The 14,791-nt window shown below is 44.5% G+C and overlaps 1 protein-coding gene across 1 annotated transcript in view; it reads right to left on the bottom strand.

Annotated features, from left to right (window-relative positions):
* Positions 1–14,791, bottom strand: part of SMAP2 (small ArfGAP2) — a 976,618-nt gene that overhangs the window by 126,141 nt on the left and 835,686 nt on the right. The window lies entirely within an intron of this gene.

Raw genomic sequence — 14,791 nt, 5'->3', positions numbered from 1 at the left:
TAGTTCAAACATACAAATCCAACTACTCAGTTGGGGACTCTCTGTTTGCCAACTCTGTTGGAAAAATATGGAACAGACTCCCAGCTGACTTGACCCTAGAACCCTCACTAACTCAATTCTAAAACAAACTCAAGAAATACTTCAAAACTCATTGGTTATGTCCTAGCACTAACCCTGACTAGTGACCTCTCTATTTCTTAGGTGCCTTACCTTCAACTACTTCTAACTTTTTTCTACCACTCCATTTCAGGAAGGGTCAATTGTATAACTGCTGCTCAGTGTGTCTTAAACATGAATATAATGTTATGTATGTTTAACTTTGAAAATAATGTTATGTTTTGTAAAGTGTTTTATAATAAGTACTATATGTGCTAAATGCTGGTATTGCTTAAGACTGTAATCTGCTTGAAACTAGCATTTACTAAATGTTCAATGTGTATTATTATCTTGGAGCTTTTCTCCCCGGGCCTCCGCTGAAAATGGACATGTATCCAGTCGGATTATTCCGGTCAACAAATGTAAAATAAATAAATATGGCAGAGGCATGTACTTTAATGAAGGATTAGGAAAGTCCCTGTCTAAACAGGTACTGCAACACTGAGTTGAAGACTGCCTGAGAAGAGCTACAGATTCATAAGTACTAAACTAGCTGCCCTCGTGGGCCTTTTTAAGCCTAGTCAATTTCCTTTTTTGTGCTCGAAATAACCTATCCCATTTGGTTATAGACTGGTATTACCCACCCTATGGTTGATAATTACGTATGACCCCTAATGAGAATAACTGGGATTATACCACAGATACTTTGTGGGGACTAATGCATGGGAAAAAGCATTTAGGAGCTGCATCTGTCAATCAGTAGTATGGGGGCAGTCCTGGGGTTGTTTTTCTGTTTTCGATCCATAGATCTAAGTTGTGCTCATAAATGGACAGGATAAACTTTGTTTTATGTGTATGGGGAGTCTGTTCCACAGTAGCGGTATCTTCTGAGAAATATGCCTGTCCCTCCAAACCATTTATTCTGTTGATGTTGCAGAAGAGATTTACATACCTAGAACGAGTGCTTCTGATGCCATTTGACTTGCTGATGTGAAGTACAGCCATCAGTAATGAATCGGAGGAGGCCTTGGATGCCAGAAACAGGTCACCCCTTAGCAGTCTGTAGGATACCAAGTACAGTGGACAGGGCTTTGAGTCAGTTCATGTAGGACATGTTGTTTAGTCCTTGTATCTTTTTAGTAAGGTATCTCTGTGAGTGTTCCAGTTGTTGAATGTGTCTGGAGAGATACATGCCAAAAGGGGCATTATATTTAATGACTGGCCTAATAAAGGCCAAATAAAGGAGGACAATGACATCCTTGCATCTAGGCACAATCCCTTTGTTTAGAAGTTGTGCAATATAGAAAGACTTTCTTATAAGAATAGACACATGTTGGTCAAAAGTTAGGTCACTGTCCACACAAGTTCTCAAATCCTGAACAACCGAGTCAGCTCTTGGGGTGCATTGTCAATGTGGTAGTCCCCTGGGTAGATGACTTCCCAAAGAATAAGTAATGCATTTTTTGGCATCTAGTTTCAGACCATGATTTTGACACCACTTATTTATCAGTACCCTAGGGATCAGAGGCAAGGGTGGGAATGCATACAGGAACTGGTTTGTCTATATTAAAGATAAATTATCTAATTTCCAAGTCTCTGTCTGTTGATTTCTGGAGCAGAGCTTCTGTAGTTTGTTTTGGTAAGAGACAAACAGGTCTCCCCTCCCCACTGTAGAGTTAGGTCCAGAAAGACCTCACTCTTAAGCAGCCATTCAAAGGGATCGACAAGATCCCTTTTTAGAGAATCTGCAAGGGTAATATTCTGATTCAGAATATAAGAAGCTATGAGGATTAAGCCCTATTTCTTGAGCCATCTTCCAAATCTTCCTTGAAAGGTTGCATAAAAAGTAGGACAGTGTTCCCCCCTTGCTTATGTACTACACCACTGGGGTGTTGTCTGTCCAGATTTGCAGGGTCCCCCAGCTTAAACTCTGCTGAAAAGCCTCAATGGTCAAGTAGACTGACAGAAGTTCCTTTTGGTTTATATAAAATGTTCTCTGCTGAGGTGTCCAGATGTTCCGCACTTTCAGCTAAGTGCTTCCCACAAGTTATACTAGAATTGTCTGTGGTGATGCTCTTGTCTGCTTCTGGCAAAGAGAAATTTGCCCTTTGGTTCTTCTGTATGGTGTTTTTCCACCATAGGAGCTCCTTCTTCAGGCATGAAAGGAGAGTTAGTAGGGTTTCCAAGGGTTGAGAATGCTGTTCCCAAGCATTTTTATGAACCAGTGAAAGTTTTCTCATGTGTAACTTTGCAAGTGGGATCGTGAGTATGCAGGATGCCATGTACTCAAAATCCTCTGGAATTCCCTTGTTGGGATGTGTTGCTTTGAAAGCAGACTGGTCAGGCAGCTTGTCTGGAAAGCTATCTTGTCTTAGAGAAGGAAGGCTTTCTGCTATATCGAATCTATGAGGGTTCCCAAAAAAGAATCCTTACTTGAGGAAGAGTTTGTGACTTCTGAAAATTTTAGATGAGCCCTACCTTCCAAAAGCAATCTACGGTGATCTGAAAAGCATCTAGGATTTCTGCTGCGGATTTTCCCTGAATGAGACAGTCATCTAAGTAGGAGAAAATATGAATTCCCAGAGTTCTGCAATGTGCTATCAGAGGAGCTAAACATTTTCTGAAAACTCTAGGAACAGGGGACAGCCCAAATGGTAAAGCACAGAACTGGAAGTGAGACCCTTTTACAGCAAGATATAGATATTTTCTGTGACTGTCTACTATGGGGACATGGCAGCAAGCATCTTTTAGGTCTAGAGTGGTCACAAAGGCATCTTGGAAGATCAAAGGCAGTAGTTTTTGCAATGTAAGCATTTTGAACTTTGGGAGGTTGAGAAACTTGTTTAGTTTTGAAAGGAAATGATGTCCCCTGCGCGTAGGGAGTTGCACGGCAAAAGGAAATGTCAAATGAAAGAAATAAGCCAGCAACTGGTGGACAATTCAATATGGTAGTTTATTGATAAGCTACCAGAAATGCATGAAAACTCATAAACATACCGGTTTCGGCCCAAATTCAATATGGCCTTCTTCAGTGTATAGATGTAGAGTCCATTATGCAGTTCTTTTAAATACACATCAGAAAAAGCTGATTGGTTAAATATAAAATACCAAGCTCATTAATATTAATCAGTGATGCAAACATACATACGTAATCAGATACACAGATATTAAGTATATGTCAATCAAATATTGCATATCAAAATATCATATCAAAATTGAATGTGTTAGATATGTAATGTATGTAATATAATATAATATAATGTGTTAGACCAGATATATTTATAGATATTCATTCAAACCTGGACTAAATAGTGCACCAAGTTTGGTGATCCATTTCTTTTCTTTCATATCAAGTTTTCTATGCCAGCCACATTTATTGGTTCTATCACCAATAATTTTATCAATAACTGTAAAATGAAATTTGGCCTTATTATGTACAAGTGTGTGTTTGTATAATGCGTTGGATGATTTTTTACATCTAATGTCACTCAAATGTTCGGACACCCTTAGTTTAACTGATCGAGAGGTTTGCCCAACATAAAATGAGTGACAGGTACAACTTGCCATATAGATGGCCCAATCAGTATTACAATTGGCAAAGAATTGAATATCAAAGACTTTGCTACTGTTTCTGCTTGTGAATTCTTTGGTTTTTATCATGTGTTTACAGTTCACACAGTGAAAATACTCGTCGCAATTAATTATCTTGCTGAGATCGTAACAGTCTCAATGTTCAATGCGACAGTTGCCCCAAGCACAAACAGTCCTGAAAAAAAGATTTAAGTCGTTCTTTTTGAATGAATATCTATAAATATATCTGGTCTAACACATTATATTATATTATATTACATACATTACATATCTAACACACTCAATTTTGATATGATATTTTGATTTGCAATATTTGATTGACATATACTTAATATCTGTGTATCTGATTACGTATGTATGTTTGCATCACTGATTAATATTAATGAGCTTGGTATTTTATATTTAACCAATCAGCTTTTTCTGATGTGTATTTAAAAGAACTGCATAATGGACTCTACATCTATACACTGAAGAAGGCCATATTGAATTTGGGCCGAAACCGGTATGTTTATGAGTTTTCATGCATTTCTGGTAGCTTATCAATAAACTACCATATTGAATTGTCCACCAGTTGCTGGCTTATTTCTTTTAGTTTTGAAAGGTCCAAGATGGACCTCCAGGTGCTCTCCTTTTTTGGAACTAGAAAGATACATGAGTAGACACCTTCTCCCTCTTGACCTGGAGGGGCAGACTGAATGGATCCTTGCTGAAGTAGTTCCTTGAAGATAAGTGGTAAGATGCTTTCCTGCTCTTTTGGTCATTTTGGAATGTACAAGAAGGGTGGGGGATTTCTCTGAAATGGATGTAATACCCCTTTTCTATGATGTTGAGGACCCATTTGTCCATGCTTATGGCTGCTTAATGGGTTTGAAAGAATAATATTGCAACCAGAGGTTTGGAGGGCAGGGCTGGTAGGGGTACAGCAGGCTGGGGGTTGAACATAGTCACAGTTGGTCTCTGAGCTGGGTGGGCCCTTTGGAGCTTCCTGTTCTGTGTGATTGCTCTAGTTGCCGTATCCTGGAATGTCTAGGTCTCTTGCCATGTGGAACACCTCCCTCTGTCTTGTCTAGGGCGAAAAGACCAATGTTTCAAAGGGTAATTCTTACTGTACCTTTGTGCCGGAGACAGAAAATTTCTTGATATTTTTTACTCGCTTTCCTTTTTTTTATCTCGCTTCTGGAAAACTTGTTCAGCTGGAAGTCTGAAAAGGAATTCCTTGTCTAGTGCAGCATCCAATAATTCAGCCTTAACTTGATCTGACAAGGTGGGTTCTGAGCCGTGCATGTCTGCTGATGACAGAACCTGTGGCAGCTGCTATGCATGATGCATCTAAGGCATCACAGCCCCACTTTAGGGAGTGCCTGGAGACTTGCAAAGCTTCTCTAGCGGTTTCCTGAGTCTATCTATAATAGAGTCCACCTTAGCTACAATATTGTCCTGGAAAGATTCAAGGTACTTTAGCATATGGAAATAACTTAAGGGGCTTGTAGGCAGGAAGACAGAGGTATTAATTTGTTTTTTCCCAAATCTGTCAAATTAGTCTACTTTCCTTATCATTAGGTAAGGGCTGTCTAGCCAGCCCCTTAGATACACCTTTTGTGGACTCAGCAGAGACTACTGAAGGGTAAGTCTTTAGATTTTTGTAAAGGTGCTTGTGAGATTCAAGCACTCAGCAAAACCTGTCTGGTTTCTTGGGAGCAAGAGGTAAAGAACCAGGATGTAAAGCAGTATATTCAAAGACATCCAGAATTACGTGTACAGGACGAGTAGCTAGTGGCCTGGGAGAAGGCAAATAAGAAGTTATGTACCTACCATAACGTTCCATGTTAGTTGTCTTCTCTCGCCTTCTTTCTTGCTTGATGGGTTCGGAGCCGATCCCTCGGCTCCGACTCGGCACTTGCTAAGCTCGAGAGTCACTTTTACCAGCTCGAGGCAGCCCCATATCCCATGATGCAAGGCGGTAAGTACCCAGATCTTGTTTGATGACAAAGGGCAACAGCACCAAGCAAAAAATACTTCCAAAAGGAAGAAAGAAAACTTACAGATGGAAGAAGGACCAGGTCTGAATGGTCTTCAGCATAACAGTTTCTTATAACAAGGTCTGTCCAGGCCAGGGGGAAGGAGGGAGGGTCGCAAGAAAGAAGGCGAGAGAAGACAACTAACATGGAACGTTATGGTAGGTACATAACTTCTTAATGTTAAGTTGTCAATCTCGCCTTCATTCTTGCTTGATGGGACCAAGGCCCCTAGCACCTCTATCCTGGGTGGCTCAATGGAACAAACTCTTGAGGACTGTAGAGCCAAAACTGGCTCTGTCCCTGGAGGCCAAGTCCAATTTGTAATGGGAAACAAAAGTGTGAGGAGTGGCGCTGCACAAATAGTGTCTAAAGGAAGTCTAGCTTGAAAAGCTGTAGAAGTAGCTAAGCTCCTAGTTGAATGTGCTTTAGGTTTTGAGCACAGCTGTTTTCCCCTGAGCAGATAAATTTCAGAGATGACCGAAGAAAGCCATCTAGACAAAGTCACTTTAGAAACAGGAAGGCCTTTTTATTATCCGCATAGGAAACAAAAAGTTGATCAGATTTTCTAAATTTTTTGTTCTGTCCAAATAATATCTAAGTTGACGGTGGACATCAAGATAATGTAGCTTTTGTTCAGGTCTATCTGAATAGTTAGGAAAAATACAGGAGATCAATGGATTGATTCAAATTGTTCTTTGAAGCGACCTTAGGCAAAAAGGTTGGGTTAGTTCTCAAAGATACTCTGTCTTTGTGAAAAACCAAATAGGGAGGTCGAACCGAAAGAGCATGAAGTTCAGACACCCTTCTGGCCGATGTAATAGCCACTAGGAATAAAGTTTTCCAAGAAAGGTATTTCAGGGAACAAGAAGCAGCTGGCTCGAAGGGGAAGAATCAAGGATGTCAGCACTAAATTTAGATCCCACTGAGGAGGAGGATTCCTGATTGGAGGTTTTAGTAGGAAAATTCCTTTCAAGAAGGCCCTGCAGAGCCTATGGGACATAATATTATGATCTGCTATCCCGACATGAAAATTGGAAATGGCAGCCAATTGAACTCTGACTGTGGAAGAAGAGGAGCCTGCATGAAAAATCTCTGCTAAGAAGTCCAGGACTGCCTGAACAGGGGCAGTAAAAGGATCGATATTATTGGCCTTAGCCCAATAAGAGAAACGCTTCCATTTGCTTGTATAAATCCTCCTGGTAGAGGATTTTAGCGAAGCTACTATGATGTCTCTAACTGGGTTAGAGATCAAAGGAAGCCTGGCTAAGGAAGGAAGTGGAGCAACCATGCTGTGAGGTTGAGAGAAGGGATTGACCGGTGCAGCTGACCCGATTGGTGTATCAGAAGATCTGGCACTGGGTCCAGATGCCACGGCTGCACCAAAAGGTGATGATGGAGGAACGGGAACCAAACCTGTCGAGGCCAGTAAGGGGCAATGAGAATCAATTTGGCTCTCAAAACGATAGCTTTCTGGATAACCTGAGGGATCAGAGGAAATGGAGGGAAGGCATAAAGAAGTCCCTGGGGCCAATCCTGGGTCAGAGCGTCTCTGGGGGGATGGCCTGATAGAGGGAAGAGGGTGAAGAAGTCTGGACATTTGCTGTTTTGGGGAGTAGCAAAAAGATCGCAACATGGACGACCCCATTCCAGAAAAATCTCTTCCGCTATAGATTGCTTGAGAGACCACTCGTGAGGCATGAGAATAGCTCTGCTCAATCTGTCCGCTACAATGTTGGTTTTCCCAGGGATATGCGTTGCTACCAGAAACCGATGAGAGGAGATCGCCCATTGCCATAGTCTGAGCGCTTCTCGACACAAGGGGTAGGACTTGGTTCCGCCCTGTTTGTTGATATACCAAACTACAGACATGTTGTCTGTGTGGACTGCAATTGTCCCTACGGGAAGAAAGTCATTGAGGGCTTGCAACGTTAAAAGCACTGCTCTCATCTCCAGGACATTTGTGTGCAGATGGTACTCGAACGGCTGCCACGTCCCATGAACCATCCTGCCCTGATAATGACCCCCCCACCCGATCAGGGAGGCATCCGTGGTGACAGTGGCCATCGGGGATGGGGGTACAAAGTACCTGCCTTGGTGAACCTGAGGAGATGTGATCCACCATGCAAGATGCTCTTTGCATGTCTGTGTCACCAGAATCTGGTGACGCATTGGAAGTTGCTGGTATGACCATTGTGTGAACAGCATCCACTGAAGAAGGCGCATGTAGAATCGAGCCAGGGGAAGAAGAGTAATGGCCGCAGCCATGAGACCTAATACCTTTAGAACCATTCTGGCCTGTACTTTCTTGTTGGCCAGAATGATCCTGACATGACTCTGAATGTCTGAAACTCTTTGATCTGTAAGGGTAGCTGACATCCGAACAGTGTTTAAGTTTAGCCTATGAAGGTAATAGACTGGCAGGGCGATAAGGATGACTTTTCAAGTTGATTGAGATGCCCAAATGAGAACAAAGGTTTATTGTGTAATCCCTGGCTTGTATAAGCTGATGCCTGGTGGTGGCTGACAGGAGCCAGTCGTCGAGATACGGAAACACCTGGAATCCTTGACGTCTCAGGTGAGCCGTGACCACTGCCATGCATTTGGTGAACACTCTGGGGCTGTAGTGAGACCAAAGGGCAGGGCTCTGAACTGGAAATGACTGGACCCCAGCCGAAGCGGAGAAATCTCCTGGAGCGTCTGTGAATTTTGATGTGATAGTACGCATCCTGAAGATCTATTGAGCACATCCAGTTGTCCTTCTGTAAGAAGGGCAGAATTGACTGAAGAGTGACCATTCGAATCTTGTCTTCCTGACAGACTTGTTGAGTCTGCTGAGATCCAATATTGGTCTCCAGTCTCCCGTCTTTTGGGGACCAAAAGAACCTTGAGTAGATTCCGGCTCTGAATGGTCTATTGTAACTGGCTGAATGGCTCTTTTGCAGTAGTTTTGAGACTTCTAACTCTGCAATTTCCCTTAGACCGGGTGGTACATCTGGAAGGGAATTTGAGGGGAAGGGACTTTCCTCGAAAGGAATTATGTAACCCTTGGATATGATCGACTGTACCCATCTGTCTTGAGTGAGGGAATGCCAGGCTTCTGGGTACAGTGATAATCTTCCCCCGACTGCCTCCAAGGAGGGACAGCCAGGCTAGATCTAAGGGATGCTGAAAGTGCTGGTCAGAGAGAAGCTCTCTGTTTCCTGGTTTTTCGGACCCCTCTGCCTCTAGAGCGTCTGTTGTTGTTACCCCTCTGCCTCTAGGGGTAAACTGACCACGTGAATCGGCGTGACTCCTTGGGATTTACGGAACCACATTTTCCCACCTTTCTGTCCTTTGGGATAAGGTCTAGAAGGGTGGAAAAACGGACTCCAACAGCAGAAAGAGTCTTGCCGTCCTGTTCGCACCTGGTCAAGGTTTCCTTCACCTGAGGGCCAAACAAAGCTGACCCACCAAAGGGAGAATTTGTGAAGGACGCCTTAAAGGGATCCGAAAATCACATAGCCCCCTCCAGGCTTTGGCGCCTAAGAGCCACACCTGTACCTGCGGCTCTACTCGCTCCATCCGCAGCATAAGATATTAGCCGCATGGAGGAGTTTGCAATGGAATTGAGGGTTCCTAGCTGAAGCAATTTTTCTTGAGCCCCTGCAGCTGTAGGATCCTGAACTACTTCACCCAGCTCCTTAAGGATATCCCTCTGGAGTCTGGTGAAGTGACATAGGTAATTCAGCGACGCATAGCAAAGGTCGCTGAGGAAAACATCCGCCACCGTACCTATCCATGGTCCTAGAGTCCTTATTAGGAGGATGGACGGGCACGGAAGGATCTGCAAGTTCCTTTTTGGTGGCCGCAGCCACCACCATGGCATCAGCGGGGACACCCTTAGTGAGGAATTGCGTGTCACACGGGGCAGTGATAAATTTTGAAGGCCTCCTAGGGACTGGCTCTACAGAGTCAGGAGCTGCCCACGCCTTTCGTGCAATAACCTGCATAAGGGGTCGAAGGCGGAGACACCCAGGAGGTGGAGGGCCGAGATCCAAATGCCTCTAGGTATACTGACTCATCCTCAGAGGGATTGTTGGTGGGCCAGTTTCCCCTCTGTTTAAGGAGTTCTAGGATGTCTGAGAAGGAGACATCCTCAGAGGGGATCTAGGGGATCCCTCTGACTCATCAAAGTCAGTATCCAAGTGACAGACTCGGGAGTCTACATGCTTCCTCTTACAAGTCCTCTTCCTAGGAGGATCTCCCGAAACATCAGGAGAATCCTCGGAAGAGGGGAAATTCCCAATGGGGAAACCTGAGGCGGAGGATCTCTGGGTCCTGTAGCAAGAGAAGTGGCAGAGATGTCAACAGGTACTATAGAGGGAGGAGCTACGGGAACAGACTGCTGACTGATACCAGTGGCCAGTACACTCTTCATCACCTCGAATGCTCCCCTCCCAGGCAGGTCCGAGAGAACCCGCTCCGAAGAGCTAGTAACTCCAGGGACCACCGAAAGGGAAGTCTCCGAGGCAGATGTCGGAGCCGAGCTCACCAAGGCCGAGGCTCCAAGGGGAAGAGCGGGTTCGGACAAGGGTCCGATGCCACTCACCCCCTCGGAGGAGACCATGGAAGCCCGACCACCGAATCCCTCTAAGGAAGGTCTCGAAGAGGAGATAAGAGTAGAGGCTGAAGGAACAGAAGGGGGTATCCGTCCTCCAGCCGTAGCAGTAACCATTCCCGAAGACTCCAACTCCAAGCTCTGGGGTAGAGTTGAAGGAGGAACTGTAACGGGATGTGGACCAACAGTCGTCTGTTGAGACGGACTATGTAACATTTGGGCCAGTACCTGTGACTTAAGTAATCTACTGACCACTCTCTCTAGGTCATGATCTGACAGTCTGGATGACCTTGAAGATCGGCTCCGATGGCTCCGTTCCGAAAGAAGAGGTGAAGCCGGAGCCGAAAGTATCGGCTCCAAGGAAGGAGACCTCGACCTCTTCCTGGAATGAGCCATCGGAACCGATACTATAGATCCTGTCGGAGCCGACTCCGGAGCCGACAGGAAGCCTCGATGTATCGGCTCCAGCCGGAGCCGATACAGCCACCAAAGTAACGGTGTCGGAGCCGACACCGATGCCTGTGCCACATGGGTGTCGGAACCGATCGGAGCCGACACCGGAAGGTCGATGCAGATTGGGCACCGATAGCCACCGGTGCCTAAGGCTTTGTTAAGCCAGAATCGGCTCCAGCCGGAGCCGATCGCGACTCGGAACGAAGTCGGAGCCGAGGCCGCAGGCTTAGACACAGAAGCCTGGGCCTTGGAAGATTTAGCTGATTTAGATGGAGCCGACTTAGCCGGAGAGCCCTCCGGCTTAAGAAGGCCCCTAAGGATCAGCTTGTTGCGTCTTTCCTGCAGGACTCTCTGGCTGAAGGAATGACAAATAGCACAGGAGTCCTGCAGGTGAAGAGGCCCCAGGCAATACAGGCAAGAAGTGTGACCGTCTGTCAGAGACATCTTCTGACAGCACGAGTCACACTTCTTAAAACCTGAGACCCTCTCCTTTGACATGGTGCTTTACAAAAACACACACACACACCAGTCAAAAAATTAACTTAAATAAAATACCAAAAGGTATTCCTATAAACAAACACACACACCCTAACAGGGAGGGATGGGATGGGTAAAGTTTGACTAAAAAAAATTAGAAGAGACAGGGATTTTCTGTCACAAAATGTAAATAATTAACTAATAACTAACAATTAAGGGTTTTTTAACAAAAAGGGGCTTAAATATCCAAAAAGTGATTCACTTACCAGGAGCTGGTAAAAGGAGGACCTCATAAGCGAAGCGGCAAACGAGATCTGGGTACTTACCGCCTTGCATCATGGGATATGGGGCTGCCTCGAGCTGGTAAAAGTGACTCTCGAGCTTAGCAAGTGCCGAGTCGGAGCCGAGGGATCGGCTCCGAACCCATCAAGCAAGAATGAAGGCGAGATTGACAACTTAACATCTTAGTTCTTACAAGCACAGATCCATTACAGGAAATTGCTGTTTCCTCTCCCAGTTGAAAACCTTCTTCATTCCATGCAGGGTATCCTGAAGGAAAGGTCCTCGCGGGAGGGGGACAAAAGGCAGGGTGTCAACAGAGTCTGAATCTGGGTAAGTATGTGGGGGTAGGTGCCCAGAATAAGACAACTCTTCCACATCTTCTAAGCTAGAGGAACTGCATCTTCCTGAAAGGCCACCTTTGCTTCTTTTGGATGGGAAGGCTTCAGTAGCAAAAGTATGAAATCTTGGCATCAGGGGTTGCGAAGGTGTCTCACTGAGTTCAGCAACTGTAGTGGGTGGTAGGCCAGCTGACTTCGGATTGGAGTCGTCAGAGGGCCTAACTTTCTGAGGTCTATCCTTTTCCTTATCTTTCTTATTTCTGGGAAAATCAACAGCAGCCTGACCAACAGATGCCATTTTGCGGTGAGGAATAGTCTCACTAAAGTGTCGAGCTACAATTTCAACTCGCCTCCTAATACTCACCTCCTAATAGACCTAGCAGTCTAGGCCTAGGCAAATTATGCACTGGATATAGAAGTCTCAGTGTGGGATCCGTTTTCCACAACTGAGACAATTATTGACTTTCTCTGACATCGGTTAAAAGCAAGAAAAGGTTCCCCAATGGGGTATTTAGCTTTAGATGGTTATTTCTTCACTCTGGCAAAAGGCGACCAATGCACTTGCGTACTCCTTCTGCTTCGGGCTCCACAGCAAGAAAGACTAATATAATGTCGTCGGCTGCCTCATTTTATAGTCCTGATGTCAGCCTCACACTACAGACAGCCGACACAAGAAGGAAACACTTTACTCTGGTATTCAGGCAGGCCGAGGGCTACTCAGTAGGAATAACCCACAAGTGATGACTGCAACAGTGAAACACGAAGATCATCATCCAATGTTGCCTTGGCCAAAATGGAGTCACCAGTAAGATTCTTGGTTTTTCTTTCAGGACCTTTAATAATACTTTCAGAATTAATGGGAGTGAAGTAAAGTGCAATGAAACTTCCCAGTCCACTGAAAGAAGAATTCATGAGGGGCAAGGAGTCCTGGTGCAAAATAGGGAAAGTTGCCTGTTGCTCTCTGAGGCAAAACATCTATCTGACATATTCCCCATCTGTATAGAATGTCCTTTATGACTCACTTGTTTAGGGTCCATTTGTGAGGATCCTCAATGGACCCGTTTTGTGAGCCTGCTAGAATGCTGTCCTGTGACGGGATGTACACATGAAAATACGGACATGTTCCTTCTAGGTAACTAGGTTCCAAGCAATCTGAGAAGGTCTATATAACAGGTATATTTTGGGTCCTCCTTGCTTATTTATTTACCACACGACAGCAGTGCTTACAATTCTGTGAGGACCTGGATGGCAGCCCTCATCTCTTTCAGGTCTTGAGTTTGGGTTGCCACTTGCCATGGACTCTGTGGCTATCTATCCAGGTGCCCTATGCCTTGTTCTGAGGTGTCTGTGTACATCTCTTGAGCTGCAGTCTGTGGTTTGAAGGGAAGCCCTGGATTGAGATTCACCTTTGCCACCCACCATGAGATCTCCTTTTTGAGACACTGTATGAGAGGGCTCTCCGAGTTTAAAGGATGATAGTGTTGGGACAATACTGTTTTCAGGTTTCACTGAATTTTCCTCACTTGCAACCTGGCTAGAAAGAGCACTGGGATGGTTGCCGCAATGAAACCAAGTGTCATTAGAAATTCCCTGGCTGAGCACCCATTGAGAGAGGAAATGCAGTTGAAGTAAGCTGTAAGGTTTTGTATCTTTTTCTGAGGCAGGTAGGCCTGCATCTTCTCGGTGTCTAAACTGCAGCCAGGAAAACTACGTTTTGGGTAGGTTGAAGAAAGGACACTTTGTAGCTGATGGTGAACTCCAACTGCAAGAGTACATTGGGGTGAACTGGAAGTGCTGCAGTAAGGTCTGCGGCAAGGTAGACTGGATCAGCAGATCGTCTAAGTACAGAAAAATTTGAAAACTGAGTTCAGCAGAAGGTTATCACTGGTGTTAGATACTTTGTGAATACTCTTTGGGCTGTGGAAAGCCCAAAAGGCAAAGCAGTAAACTTAAAGTGAGATAAGCCAGCATAGAACCTGAGGAATTTCCTGCGGGTGGGGGTGGGAGGGGGGTGAATGGGAAAAAGTGAATAGGCATCCTTTAGATCAAGAGAGTATAAATGTGCCTGTGGAAGAATAAGAGGCAAAAGGGTTCTATGAAGCTTTTCTCCCTAAGCCTTCTCTGAAATTGGGCACTGCCCAGTAGGACATGCTACTAAATGAAAGATCACTAAAACAGGTGTTAACAGTGGACAGCATTCAACTTCTTTGGATGAGCTCAGTAAGTAAAATCGATGTTTTCTGTAAACTGACAAGACCTTATTTAAAATAATCAACAACTTTTGCCTTACTATTCCTTGTCAGACAATGTCACTGAGGCCGAAAACAAAGACACTTGTTGCTGTTTGTACCACATGATACACTGAGCAGCCTTCTACAAGCTCTAAAAGATGAGATGCTATAATCACAGGCAGATGGAACCTTGGTACAAGACAGACCCTTAATCTCATCTCTTGGTTGAATCAACGGTGTGACCAAGTTACAGTAATATGTCCAAAAACAGCTTATGATCCACATAAACCCTCTTCTAAAAGTGACCCACATTCTTGCACTTCACGTGCAGTGGAAGGATACTGAGGAAATGTGCCCCAGACAGCTTAATCTATGAGGCCAAGGATAGCATAGCATATTGTGTCTGTAACAGAAAACAACAAACCAAAACTTATTTTGCTGAATGCTGATGGAAACATATTCCAACTTCTTAGGTGGAACTGGCAGCAACATGTAAATATGATACCTCTAAAGTAACTGTTTGAGGGGGTAACATGACTGCTCTAAGAACTTTAAGACAATATCTACGTAAATCCTCAAAGTACCAAATCCGCCTGCCTTCTTTCTGGAATTGTTACAAAATGTCAATGAACATGATTTGGACGATGACGTCTTTATATATATGGAATCTGAAGTATGATGAAGATAATGATGATGGTGATGCTGATG

Source organism: Protopterus annectens, chromosome 1.part2 (genome assembly GCF_019279795.1).
Source record: "Protopterus annectens isolate FY-2018-M chromosome 1.part2, PAN1.0, whole genome shotgun sequence".
NCBI lineage: Eukaryota > Metazoa > Chordata > Ceratodontiformes > Protopteridae > Protopterus > Protopterus annectens.
Note: the sequence above shows the minus strand (reverse complement) of the source record. Positions and strands in the feature narration are given on the sequence as shown.